This window comes from Periplaneta americana, chromosome 16, assembly GCF_040183065.1.
Source record: "Periplaneta americana isolate PAMFEO1 chromosome 16, P.americana_PAMFEO1_priV1, whole genome shotgun sequence".
NCBI classification, from domain to species: domain Eukaryota; kingdom Metazoa; phylum Arthropoda; class Insecta; order Blattodea; family Blattidae; genus Periplaneta; species Periplaneta americana.
The window spans coordinates 109307716-109321287 of NC_091132.1; positions in this window are offsets into that span (position 1 = coordinate 109307716).

Consider the following 13572-nt stretch of genomic DNA (forward strand, 5'->3'; position numbering starts at 1 on the left):
ATTTTAATTTTTTACTACTACTACATCATCTCGACGGATGGTAAACCATCTTCTGGAGTTCCTCATCCTACCTTCGACGCTGAATAACCTCTGGAGTTGAAAGCATCGTTAAATAAAGTATTAATGCTAACTACCACTGCATGGGGAACATCAAGATAACGACTGCGGCAAGTACAACTTCCTCAAAGGCCTGCCCTAGGCCGTTGGTGTTCACCTGGTAAAGAATATTGTCAAATATTTTAATTCTTTTATCATGTTACAGATGATATTGGCTTTTGTAATTTATTTTCTTGAACAATCATTCAAAAGGCACGTAGGAATTAAACCATTTATTATGCCCTCAACTAGGCAATAAACTGCCATTTTATGGATTGCACATAAAAGGCATTCTTTATAATCTAAAAAGTAAGATATCTGACTACTTACGTACTTACTTACTGGCTTTTAAGGAACCCGGAGGTTTATTGCCGCCCCCACATAAGCCCGCCATTGGTCCCTATCCTCAGCAAGATTAATCCGGTCTCTATCATCATATCCCACCTCCCTCAAATCCATTTTAATATTATCTTCCCATCTACGTCTCGGCCTCCCCAAAGGTCTTTTTCCCTCCGGCCTCCCAACTAACACTCTATATGCATTTCTGGATTCGCCCATACGTGCTACATGCCCTGCCCATCTCAAACGTCTGGATTTAATGTTCCTAATTATGTCAGGTGAAGAATACAATGCGTGCAGTTCTGTGTTGTGTAACTTTCTCCATTCTCCTGTAACTTCATCCCTCTTAGCCTCAAATATTTTCCTAAGCACCTTATTCTCAAACACCCTATTCCTCTCTCAAAGTGAGAGTCCAAGTTTCACAACCATAAAGAACAACCGGTAATATAACTGTTTTATAAATTCTAACTTTCAGATTTTTTGACAACAGACTGCATGATAAAAGCTTCTCAACCGAATAATAACAGGCATTTCCCATATTTATCCTGTGTTTAATTTCCTCCCGAGTATCATTTATATTTGTTACTGTTACTCCCAGGTATTTGAACTTTTCCACCTCTTCAAAGGATAAATTTCCAATTTTTATATTTCCATTTCGTACAATATTCTCGTCACGAGACATAATCATGCAGTCAGATATCTTCCATGTATTGTGGGTCCCTATCACCACGGCATGGCGCGTCCTCAGGTTGCGGATCGAGGAGACGGCCTCCAGATATGGAGGGTAGCTGTGAATATATTGAATAAGCAGTCGCGGATAGCCGATGAGGGGTGGTCCTCCAGCTTGGGGGTTGCGCGAAGGGCTAACAACCTATCACCGTAAAAAACAGCTTGTTGCGAAACCTTCAAATAAGCCTCGGAATGGGACTGATTCTCTGGCACGAACACAGCAAAGGAATAAGGTTAAAGGAAGCGCATTATCTTAACGAAATTTATACACTTGTACTTGCTATTTGGGAAAAGGAAATTGTACCAGAACAATAGAAGGAGTCCATAATCGTACCTATCTTTAAGAAGGGGGACAAGACTAACTGTAGTAACTTTCGAGGAATATCACTGATAAATAATACGGTTTAATTAATATAAAATAACTAGTGCATTGTAATAATTTCTAGTCTATTATTGTTATATGCAGCTAATCGGCGATGTATGTAATGGAGGGGGAAAGGAACTGACAACCCTGCTCCATTATCTCCTGGCCTAGTTGCCTCATAAGTGGTGCCTTATTGGTATCATTTACGTTATTGTTATTTACCAGTTTAATTTTTCCCTCCCTTTCGCTTACGATATTGCTAATTTTTGCTTGCATCGGTTAAGATGCCGTACACCATGTCTCAGCGTGTGATTTTAGTGAAAATTATTGGATATCGAGCTTCGCCATTGCCACGTGAAGTTGCCTTAGTGGGAAAGTTGTAATAAACAGGAAGCAACGCACATCTGGTTTGGCAAGCGGGGAATCCGTCTGAAGCAAATCTTCGCAGAAATGAGTACGTCGTTTTTTCGAGAAACTTTCTGAGCAGCTGGATGACATTGAACTGACTCAAGGATATTTTCAGCATGTCGGCTGAGTCTTCCACACTAATCAGAAGTTTCTTCGCGACCGAATAATTTCTAGGAATTTGTGGCCATCAAAATAACCAGACGTGACGTCACCAGATTACTTCTTGTGGAGTTACATTAAAGATCGAGTTTATAGAAATCGACCACGAACAACTGACGATTTGTAGAACAATATCAATATCACAGAAACCAACACCATTGACAAGGGAATGCTGCAGCGAACTGCCAGATTCATAAACGAGACTTTGGAAAGTTGAAAGTCACCATTTTCCTATTCACAGTCGACACTTTGACGAAAGTGAACTTCATTGGTGACTTTACTTCGAAGTCGTCGAAAACCTAGACTTTGACTTTGACTTTCGTTCGTGGACATAAGGAAAATGGCCGATATTTGGAAAATTGTTCAATTTGCCGAGAATATTGAGGACATCCAGGAGATTATTAAAGCTTCTCATGTTCCTTAGCGTATTATTATAGATTGTAAATTCGAATCAAGGTACAGATTTGATAAACAGACCGTATTAAATATCCTCGTCATGTTTCAACTTTCATTGATGGTTATACAGTTGGATATACAGTTAATTTATAATCCTGCGGTCGTCATAATAATGTTTTCTGCACATTGATTTCAGATATGCAGGGAATAACTATGCCAACTGATAGCAGGATAATAGACCTATGTCTCTTTCATAGTCTGTCATTGGTGACATCTTCTTATCTTCTATACCCTATCTTCAGAATAAAATTATTTTACAGTGAAATAATTTGAGGGCTTAATGTGAAACTAATGTAACTACAATCGATGTTTCATTCACAACAAAATTCTTAACAAGCAATACTATTTCATATGAATTCTACCATCATGTTTTATAGTTACGAATTGTGTTATATACAAGACTGTTGGAACTGAGTTGTCGATTGGTGTTGTTTCACACTAAGTCCTCGAATAATATTATTCTTATATAAAGCTGCAAGAACGGTTAACAATCGCTTAATATGAACCGATGTTCAATTATTGCTTCTTTGAATTGTGACTCAAAAGATGGCTTTGATTGTGGCAATGCCTACTCTATTTCAACTATCTATTAATTTAATTCGTTTACAAGGCAGTGATTTTGATTGTCAACATTAGAACAAGATCGTCATATTTCGACTTACCAAAGTCAAAATCTCAGTAGTAGTCTATGAATAGGACTTTTAACAAAGTTAAACTTAACTACGAAAGTCGACTTTGGAAATTCTTCATCCAAAGTCTCGTTTATGAATAGGGAGAGACACGTACGGAAGTGTCTACAGAACAACTATTGAGAGGGTAGACAATTCTATCAGAGATGCTTTACATTTAGCAAATAGAGGCATGTTCGTAACTGCTATCAAACGGAAATGGAACGATTGCAAAATTTTCGCGATTTACTGTATTTCAATTATTAATAGTCAAGTGCCGCTAAACCTGATGACCTAGAAGGCCAAGAAATTAACCCTTCTCGCTCGATCTCCCAGCTACTACTTTATCGAACGCTTCCTTAGGATGCTTCAACATGTTGGAATACAGTACCAATATTGATAATTGAGGAGGAACGTTCAATTGCAGAATGATCGGCGCTTGATCCACGTCAGGGTCGTTGTAGTTAAGACGCACTTTGACATTGTCTCTATTAGAGTCCTGCAAAACCGGTTGAAACCCGAACAAACTTACAGAGCGCTACTGAACGCCTGGCTTTATAGGCAGTATGCGAAGTACATCTGCTTGCGTACTGCCTGAGTATTCGGTTTAACGTGTATTCGAGTTGATCCGATCTCTCTGTGGGTGGACGGCTCTGCGTATAAAATGAAGATCACAGTGAACCATCCAGATATTATAGCTGCGGATCATCAAGAGGAACAAACAGCATGCGGCGTGAAACTACAGACGTTGTAAAGCGTAAATTGCAGAAAAAAACTTTCGGTATCCACAAATTACCAAGGTTGTAATTTTTGCATACACTAGAAAACTGAATTATAATATTACAATAATGACACACTTAAAAACAGTAAACTCGATCAATAGTAAAACTAACTTTATATCTTCTGAAACCTACTACAACCAATGTTTTTAGTATATTTACTATGACTAGAGAATTAAACGTAATATAGGTTTTTCATTCATTTAAGTGAACCTTATCGCCCCGTACAATCTGCAGGGTTATTTCACTTCTACCCTGTATATGAATAGCTACTGTTTTGGAGGAATGCATTTAGAGTTAATAATTATTTAATTTTATGTTTTGTGATTAATTGTAATTCTATTTTGGATTTATTTACTTATATCTCACATTATACATTATGCTCATTTCATTTTCTACATACTAAATTGATGGAAAGATCACCAAACAACTCTAGCCTCTCTAGCAACACTTGTGAAACGAATATTGGCCATTCCATGAATAAGTGTTTCCACCGAGCGTAACTTTAGACTAGTAAAAGAGATTTATTAATACATAAACACAAGAAGTCAACTCTGATTATGTAGTCTATGATAATAGGCCCTAATAATAATTGTGAACATCAAATAGTTGATATTAGCATGTGTGTAATAAAATAGTTCTTTGAATGACACTTGTTTCCTCTGAAGTAGATCTTTTCTATACAGAATGATTTGTTTCTAAATCTTGCTATTCGTTTGTTATTCGTAGTTTATAAATGTGTAAATTATACTTATTTTGTACAGAACAACAACCATTGGGAGCCAAAGTAATCGTATTGTTGAAAATAACATTACTGTTTATCTTTTTAAATTGATTTCTTAATAAATGATATTGCAACTGATTAGAATAATTAAAAAGCATGCAACTATTCTTTTAGAGGTAGGCCTATACATTTTTTTTAGTTTAAAGTACAAACGTCATAATGGACTTATGTACTTATTTCCTATTTTGTTTTATAATGAATTGTAATTACATTTTTGAATATGTTTACATTATGATATTTCACATTATACATTACGTCTATTTCCTTCGATGTCACTGTGTCCATTGTTAATTTATTTGTTACTAGTCAAATTACCGCAAGCTCTAAATACAAAAATAAATGTATTAAAGTGTCAAATTATTTGTATTCCTGTTTGAAGCAAACATATTTTTGTAATTAAACAAAATAAATATCCTTCAATATTATTACTCTGTTTGTATAGCCTAACTGAGAAAATGTTAAAGAGTTATTGTATGATGAAATGTACCTGGTGTTATTTGGAGATCGTATTTTCTTCCTCTTTACCATTTCTTCCTGTGTGAGATTTGTGTTCTAAATAATTCGCGATCTTACATGAACTTATGTAATATCGATCATTGGGTTATACAAATCGAACAAGATTCAGTCAATATGTGACGAGAAAGAGTTACGACGTAATCAAATGATGAAGTTATGACGTATACTGTTTAACACTGGTATAGAAAAACGCCAGCTATATAGCGTTTATTGGTAAGAAAAATATACATGGCTTGTGCACGTCTTGTTCTGTGAAAAATTATAACATTGTTTAACATATCTATAAGCAACTTTCATTAGTAAAACTCTAAGGGGCGTATTCATAGACATTCTTAGCGCGGACTTTCGATGGATGATCAGCGAACTAACGTTTTTCGTATTCATAAACCAGTGTCAGCGATATTATATGATATGAATCCTGTTTAGCACGCTCGTAGCCCGGGCTAGCGAAATGTCTATGAATAGCACCCTTAAAGTTTAAAATATAAACTATACTTATAAAGTTACTGCAAGTTCAGAATAATAAAGAAAATATATGTGTTATAGTGTCGAATGAACTGTAAGAATACTTGCAAACACTTTTTTTCAATAAGACAACGTAAATTTCCTTGTTACTCCGGTTGTTTACACGAAAAACGTTATTTTCATGTAAATGCGCCTGATGTTCTGTCTACTCTGCAATACATCAGGCGTAATCGCTCGACAACCGAGTTATTCGGCCCGATGTTCATCGTAGCCGGTTGAGCTCCGACCGGTCGAATCTAAACCGGTTGTGTGCGCGGTTTTGCAGGTCTCTAGTCTCTATCCAGTTCACAGGTGACATGTTAATTTTCTCTGGAATTCCTCCAGCGAAGTTTCCCCGTTCGACTGTTGAAATATGTCAATAGGTTAAATCCTGTATGCTTTTATTAGAAGGAATTTGTCAAGAACGTCGTGCACCTTACAGCTGAAAACTTGCAGCTCGGATTGGCTTAGGCCGGCTCGCGGAAATGCCTGTATGAGTTAATTCACAAAACTTCGTGGTTTTCAAAGAGGAAACTTTTTGTCTTAGAACAGAATATTTCACATGTTGAGCTCTTACATTAAAGTAAAAAAATTCTGAAACGGCACTGAATAAAAAGCTAGAAAAAGAAATCTTTTCTTGAGTCATCATAATTTATAAAATAATTGTTAGCCAAAGAAATTAATATAATTTGATATAAATATAATGCTTTAAGTGAGAGAGTGCATTTGTGTATTTGAAATTGAAACCAGTACGTTATGCATTATTTTAATAAAATGTTTTCCCCTTATAAATTTAATTTATTGCTTGAAAATAAGCTCTTTTCTTAACAAAATGAACTTTCTTTTCTTTTCTTATTGAAATAAATGGTACAAAATTCTCAACACAAAATGTTCTCACGTTGCGTTTCCGGGTTCCTTTGCATGCCCTAGACCCATTAATACTCCCCTTTTATGTAACAGTTGAACGTCGAATAGAAAGATTAAAACCAACGGCTCTTGGGTATTTTATTTGAAATGGACTGTAGAGATTGCTATGCATGTGTACACCAGATGGGAACTTCTCGGCTTGGTTTCAGAACGTTGATCCAAAAGTTTTTACGGAGAAGAGAGAATATTCAAAGAGCGATGTGATCTGCTCACGACAGGTGGAAATAGCGAAAAAAAGAAAAGAGAACTGTTTATAGGATCTCTGCAATGTTCAGTATCCTCGTACCACTCCCTGCAATCATGCCAGTACACTCGGGTCCTATCGCAGCCAACTAGACGGACGTGAGAAATCCGCGATCACGCGAGTATAAATTCACGATTCCTCACAATGAAAGATTAAATTTATGGGCGCCCAGTCAGCTGACGGCTTCTCACAACTCGGGCAGATTCTGTGAGATGTGATGCACAAAGTGGTTCTTCGAGTAGGCCTACTAGGATTTTGTCATAATTCTACCATAGCTCCATTAGGATTATATAATCATATTATATCTGAGGAGCTTCATAATCTGAAAGTGCCATTGAAGGAGTAATAATCTTTCTCTTTCTTTCTTTCTTTCTTTCTTTCTTTCTTTCTTTCTTTCTTTCTTTCTTTCTTTCTTTCTTTCTTTCTTTCTTTCTTTCTTTCTTTCTTTCTTTCTTTTTCCTTTTATTTTTCTTTCTTTTTGTTTTTTCTTTTTCCTGCTTGCTTTAATTTTTCTTTCTTTTTCTTTTTTCTTTCTATTTCTTTCTTTCTTCCTCATGTACCAATTTACAATCCAAGGTTGTACAGGGAATACTAGTAGACAGGCACACATTGCGGGCCCCCTTCTCGTGTAGTCAGCACGACGTAGGATCACAGCTGAGACAACACAGGACAGCCCATGACAAGGGACAAACACCCAGTCCATTGGACGGGTCATAAAGGAATATGTATGTATGTATGTATGTATGTATGTATGTATGTATGTATGTATGTATGTATGTATGTATGTATGTATGTATGTACAAATGTTATTTCCTCCACTCTGACTCGTCCTGCACCTTGCAGTTGAAATTTGCACCCCATCCCTTGAGAGGAGGGAGATGCAGTACCACGAGGTATCGGCTGGTGTCAGTTGTGGTATAATTAACCGCGGCTGACGTAAACACACAACCCAACTCATGGTAAATTGCATTCTAATTATACCAGGTACATGGGCTCATTGGCGTTACGTACATGGAACAGCACACGCATGTGTTGGGTCGAGGAAATGAAGCAACTAGAAGCGTGATTGCTTATCTGGTCATTTTATTGTACCAGTATGTATCAACGATTTTCATACTGCTTGGAGTTTTACCTTCAGTCTGTTGTTTTAATTTTTTCGACCTGATATTAGATGGACTCGTCGTTGAATTTCTGTGACGCGAGGTCCAAATAATACATACAACACACACGAATGACAACGGATAACTATCCACTGAACCACAGCTGGTCATTGAAGTGGTTTTAGACATTTGTTACAATCCCAACGAGCAAATATTATTATTATTGTTATTATTATTATTATCATTATTATTATTATTATTATTATTATTATTATTATTATTATTATCTATACTAATAATAAATCTGTAGCCAAAATTTTTCTGGTTATTTTCGATTTTCCAAAAATAATTGGTGTTAACATGTATAATTAATCATCCTGAAACCGAAAATCGCTTTTTTTTGAAATTTTTGTTTGTATGTCTGTCTGTCTGTCTGCCTGTCTATCTGTCTGTTTGTCTGTCTGTCTGGATGTTTGTTACCTTTTCACGCGATAATGGCTGAACCGATTTATATGAAAATTGGAATAAAATTAAATTCCTTGTAACTTAGATTTTAGGCTATATGGCATTCAAAATACTTTATTTAAAAGGGGGGTTATAATCTATACTAGTAATAAATCTGTAGCCAAAATTTTTCTGGTAATTTTCGATTTTCCAAAAATAATTGGTGTTAACATGTAAAATTAATCATCCTGAAACCGAAAATCGCTGTTTTGAAATTTTTGTTTGTATGTCTGTCTGTCTGTCTGCCTGTCTATCTGTCTGTCTGGAATGTTTGTTACCTTTTCACGCGATAATGGATGAACCGATTTATATGAAAATTGGAATATAAATTAAGTTCGTTGTAACTTAGATTTTAGGCTATATGACATTCAAAATACTTTATTTAAAAGGGGGGTTATAAAGGGGCTTCAATTAAATAAATCGAAATATCTCCCTTATTATTGATTTTTGTGACAAATGTTACATACCAAAGTTTCTTTAAAAATTATTTCCGATAAGTTTTATTCTATGTAAAATTTTGATAGGGCTGATATTTAAGCAGATACAAGAGTTTTAAATTACTACGTTTTACCAGCGCCGCAGCGCCTTCTCAGATTAATAGGCTGTAATGAAATCAGAACAAATGACTCAGTCTATTTAAGATGGCCTTGTACACATCAAAGCGAGAATATTATTCATTTAACACTATTTGTATTCTATGATGGGAATATGTAAATGTATAATGTTATAAATGTTTATCTATCCATGCGAAATTGTTAACTCTATAATTAACATCATAACCTGAGAGTGAAGTTTTTATTGCATGTGCATAAAAACAATGCAACCACGGTATGGCCCATAAATATAGTGGGTAATGCTCATTACATTGTCAACAATACATAAATACATAAGCATTAAATGCAATGCAAAAAAATTGGGTAATGAGCCAAGCAGATTATGTTGCGCTGTTGTAAAAGTTGTTCCTCCTGAGATTCAAGAGCCCCCACAACAAATTAAAAACTTACTTATCGGAGTACATCCGTTATCAACACACTTTTTTATATAATATAATATAATATAATATAATATAATATAATATAATATAATATAATATAATATAAATAAAAAATCTGTAACCGAAATTTTTCTGGTAATTATCGCTTTTCCAAAAATAATGGGTGTTAACATGTATAATTATTCATCCTGAGATAGAAAATCGCGTTTTTTAATTTTTGTTTGTATGTCTGTCCGTCTGACTGTCTGCCTGGATGTTTGTTACCTTTTCACGCGATAATGGCTGAACAGATTTCGATGAAAATTGGAATATAAATTAAGTTCGTTGTAAGTTAGATTTTAGGCTATATGGCAACCAAAATACTTAATTTAAAAGGGGGGTTATAAGGGGGTCTGAATTAAATAAACCGAAATATCTCGCTTATTATTGATTTTTGTGAAAAATGTTGCATGACAAAAGTTTGTTTAAAAATGATTTCCGATACGTTTCATTCCAAGCAAAATTTTGATGGGACCAAATTGCACCAAAAACGGATGTTCTCTGAACCAAATGATCATATTTTAATTATTTGCATGTAATAACAATTAAGAAATATGTTAAAGGAATTATCATTGCACTAAATGAGTGGACCAAAATGATCGCGTTTTAATTATTTAAATACAATTTAAATTAAGTGACATATTAAACGATTTATCCTTCTGTCAAACACGAATGTTCCCTGAACCAGATGTCCTATTTTAATTATGTAATTACTTTATATTTATTTCTAACAAGTGCAGCGGAGCGCACGGGTACTGCTAGTTATTAATAAAACAATAACTGAAATAATTATTTAAATCCTTTAAAATCGGGAAACAAAAAGTGTACGATATAATTTAATAAACCCGGTACACAAGGTACAATAAAAATCTACTTTCAGAAATTAATAAAATGCCCCATACAGTATCCTTCTTACTCCACTTTTTCGTTCATCTGAAAGTGAAGACAGAGCCAACCTTCGGAACGTCGTCAATTCCTGTATTCATCATGTCGTCATCATGGCTTCTACTCGGTAATTTAACGACCCTTTATCAACTATTAGAATGTTGGTGATAGCTAGATTGTATTTGGCGAGATGAGGTCGAGGATTCGCCATGTGATTATCTAACATTCGTCTTACAGGTGGGGTAAACCTCTGAAAAGACCCAGCCAGGTAATCAGCCCCTTCATCCCAATATTGTAAAACTGTTTCTGTATTATGATCCCGTTTTGTTACTTGTACCATAAGCCCCGTGAATTCCATTTCTGGAGCAGTTTTTCTTGAGGAGTCTTGTGTTCTAATTACCGTCCATGTCTCTCAACCGCAAATAGAACTATTAGAGCAAGAACTTTAAAACTAATTTTAATTCGTGTGTGTTTTTGAACTAGTGATGCTTTCATAACTGAATTTATAGACCTTAGAGCTAAGGGTTTCATAAATATAATAATTTTATTGGGAATGTGTAAATAATAGGCTAATGAGTATCAAGGGTAGTTAAAGTTATTCACCATTTCTAATAATTAAATTTATTGTTTGGATATATTTTGCTTTGTATGGATTCCTTCCCTTGGAAGGCAAGAACTTTAGTTCTGTAGACCTATAAGAAATTTATATATTCATAAATATTAATGGAAAAAGTCCAATCTACACGTCTTCTATAAAATCCGCTCTTGCTTTCTCTTTCATTCAGAATATTTTTTCTGATTTATTAGGTACTGTATGTATTCTATTTCTTTTATTATTTATTTACTTAATTCATTTGTATATCTTTTATTGAATTATAAAGATAGGTATATACTCTACGTATTTCATTCATGAATTACATACCTATTACATATCTATAATAAGTATATGGCAATATTACTAGGTACGTATTGACATGTCTTATTAATTTGCATTTATCTCTGGAATAAGTTTCCCTCAAAATATATGTATATTAAAAGATTTTCCATTTGAACGTGACATACAAGCATGTTTACCCAGTGAATAGGACCAACTCTCGACGTGTCAAACAGGCCATTTGTAGTAATTAATTGCTCTCTGCGTGCCATTGTGGAATCAACAACGGACCGGCCCATCTTTTGTTAGTCTTTGTGGCACCTGGCTCTTCTCCTGTCACCCCTTTCACAAAGTGCCGGTCGAAGGTGAGGTGGGGCTAGTTCGTTACTTTTTGATCGATTCGAATAGAGAGCCTACAGCCTTTCTTCTTCGACTCACTTTAAAAAACCGTTCACCCGCCGTGTCTGCTGCACCCCCAACATCCTATCCTGTGGCCGCGACCTCGAGTTGCCCCGTGCGAAGTATTTTCAACCCACCAACAATTACAGGGTGGTTCAAAATAATTGTATGTTTTTACTTCACTTCAAGAATGATAAATGCACCATTATGACCAGGCTTCGAGACTTTGGACCCGATACAATAAGTTTACTATGCTTGTACTATAGGTTGTTGACTCGCTGCAGGTAGTGAAAGGTAGAGATGTGTTGAGGTAACAATGTTGCTATTTAGAATAGAGTACGGTAGTATGGGGGAACGCACACATATGGACATTCTGAAAGTAAATATACATTACACAATGATAATGTAAAAAGAATGTGAAAAGCATTTATTCTCCTGTCTTTTATAAGCATTTGTGTTTAATTATACACAGTGTTAATAGTGGAAACATGTAGCAATTTTAATTTCCTCATTTATCCTATTGGTCGTCTTTAGGAAGTGCAGTTACAACACCGAATTGCAATGTACTACTAGATACATTTTCAGTGTCTCAAACGTAAATCTTTTTCAGTTGTCTACCAAACACAGTTTGTACGTCGCATGACTTTATACGAGCAAAACGAAAAAACCTAACATCATTGCAGTCTCTAAGAGACAGTCCTTCATTCTCGGGTGACTCTATGTCCACTAATTTGCTGTTTATATTACACAATGTTCCATATCCGTTATTTTTACATAAAATTGATTTCCACTTCTGTTTTACTCGTTCAGTAACGGTGTACTTGGTGTCTCATTAATTCTCTGTGTCATTTCCTCAACTGATTTGAGAGCTTCCGGCATCTCTTGCTCTGACTTTTCTAACCGTGTAATAGTTTCAGACACAGTTTGAAAATAGGTTTGTATGAAAACCAAATTATTCAACAGAACCTTCAAATCCAGAGCGTTTTCCTTTGCGTATTTGTTGTCATTCATTCTAAAGGTTACCCACCTACTGTACGCTTTACCACTATACTCAGTACGCCGTTATGCAGATTTCCCACTGAACTGCTCTATCGGGTCCGAAGTCTCGAAGCCTAATTATGACTAACGGCGAGAGTACTGGCTACACTGGAGGTTCAAATTGCGGCATTTCTGATGTTTCACCTACCCTGTTCAACATGTACTTGGAGAATTTAGTGAAGAACTGTAAATGGGAGGGTGATAGTAGGAGGAAGAATAATAAAGTGCATAAAATTTGCTAATGATATAGCGTTGTTAGCAGAAGAGGAGATGATACTAAGGGATATGCTACTGGAGCTATATGATAGCTGTGAGCAGTATGGGATGAAGATACAGTAAATGCAAACAAGACGAAGACCATGAAAAATAAAGAATGTAAACGTGCGAATTCGAAACGAGACAGTAGAACAAGTGGACAGCTTCAAATACTTGGGGTGTGCTATAAGTATAGTGAAACCTCGGTAAGACGCTCTTCAAGGGAACGCATAGAAATAGCGATTAAAGGGGACCGCGTATTAGCGAGAGTGGGTCATTTTTGGATTTTAAAAATTTTAACACAAATGCATGAATCAACATAAACATTTGTTGAAGAAATTTAAGGATTAAATACTATAATTATGCAGGATAAAAGGTTATTTTATTTTCTTTCCTTTCAGAAAATGACAGAACAAATACACTGTCTTATCAATTAAAGTGCCCCTTTTATTAAAAAAGTCAAACATTGTTTTCTGTCTGTAATTGCATTTTCCATACGATTTAAATCGGA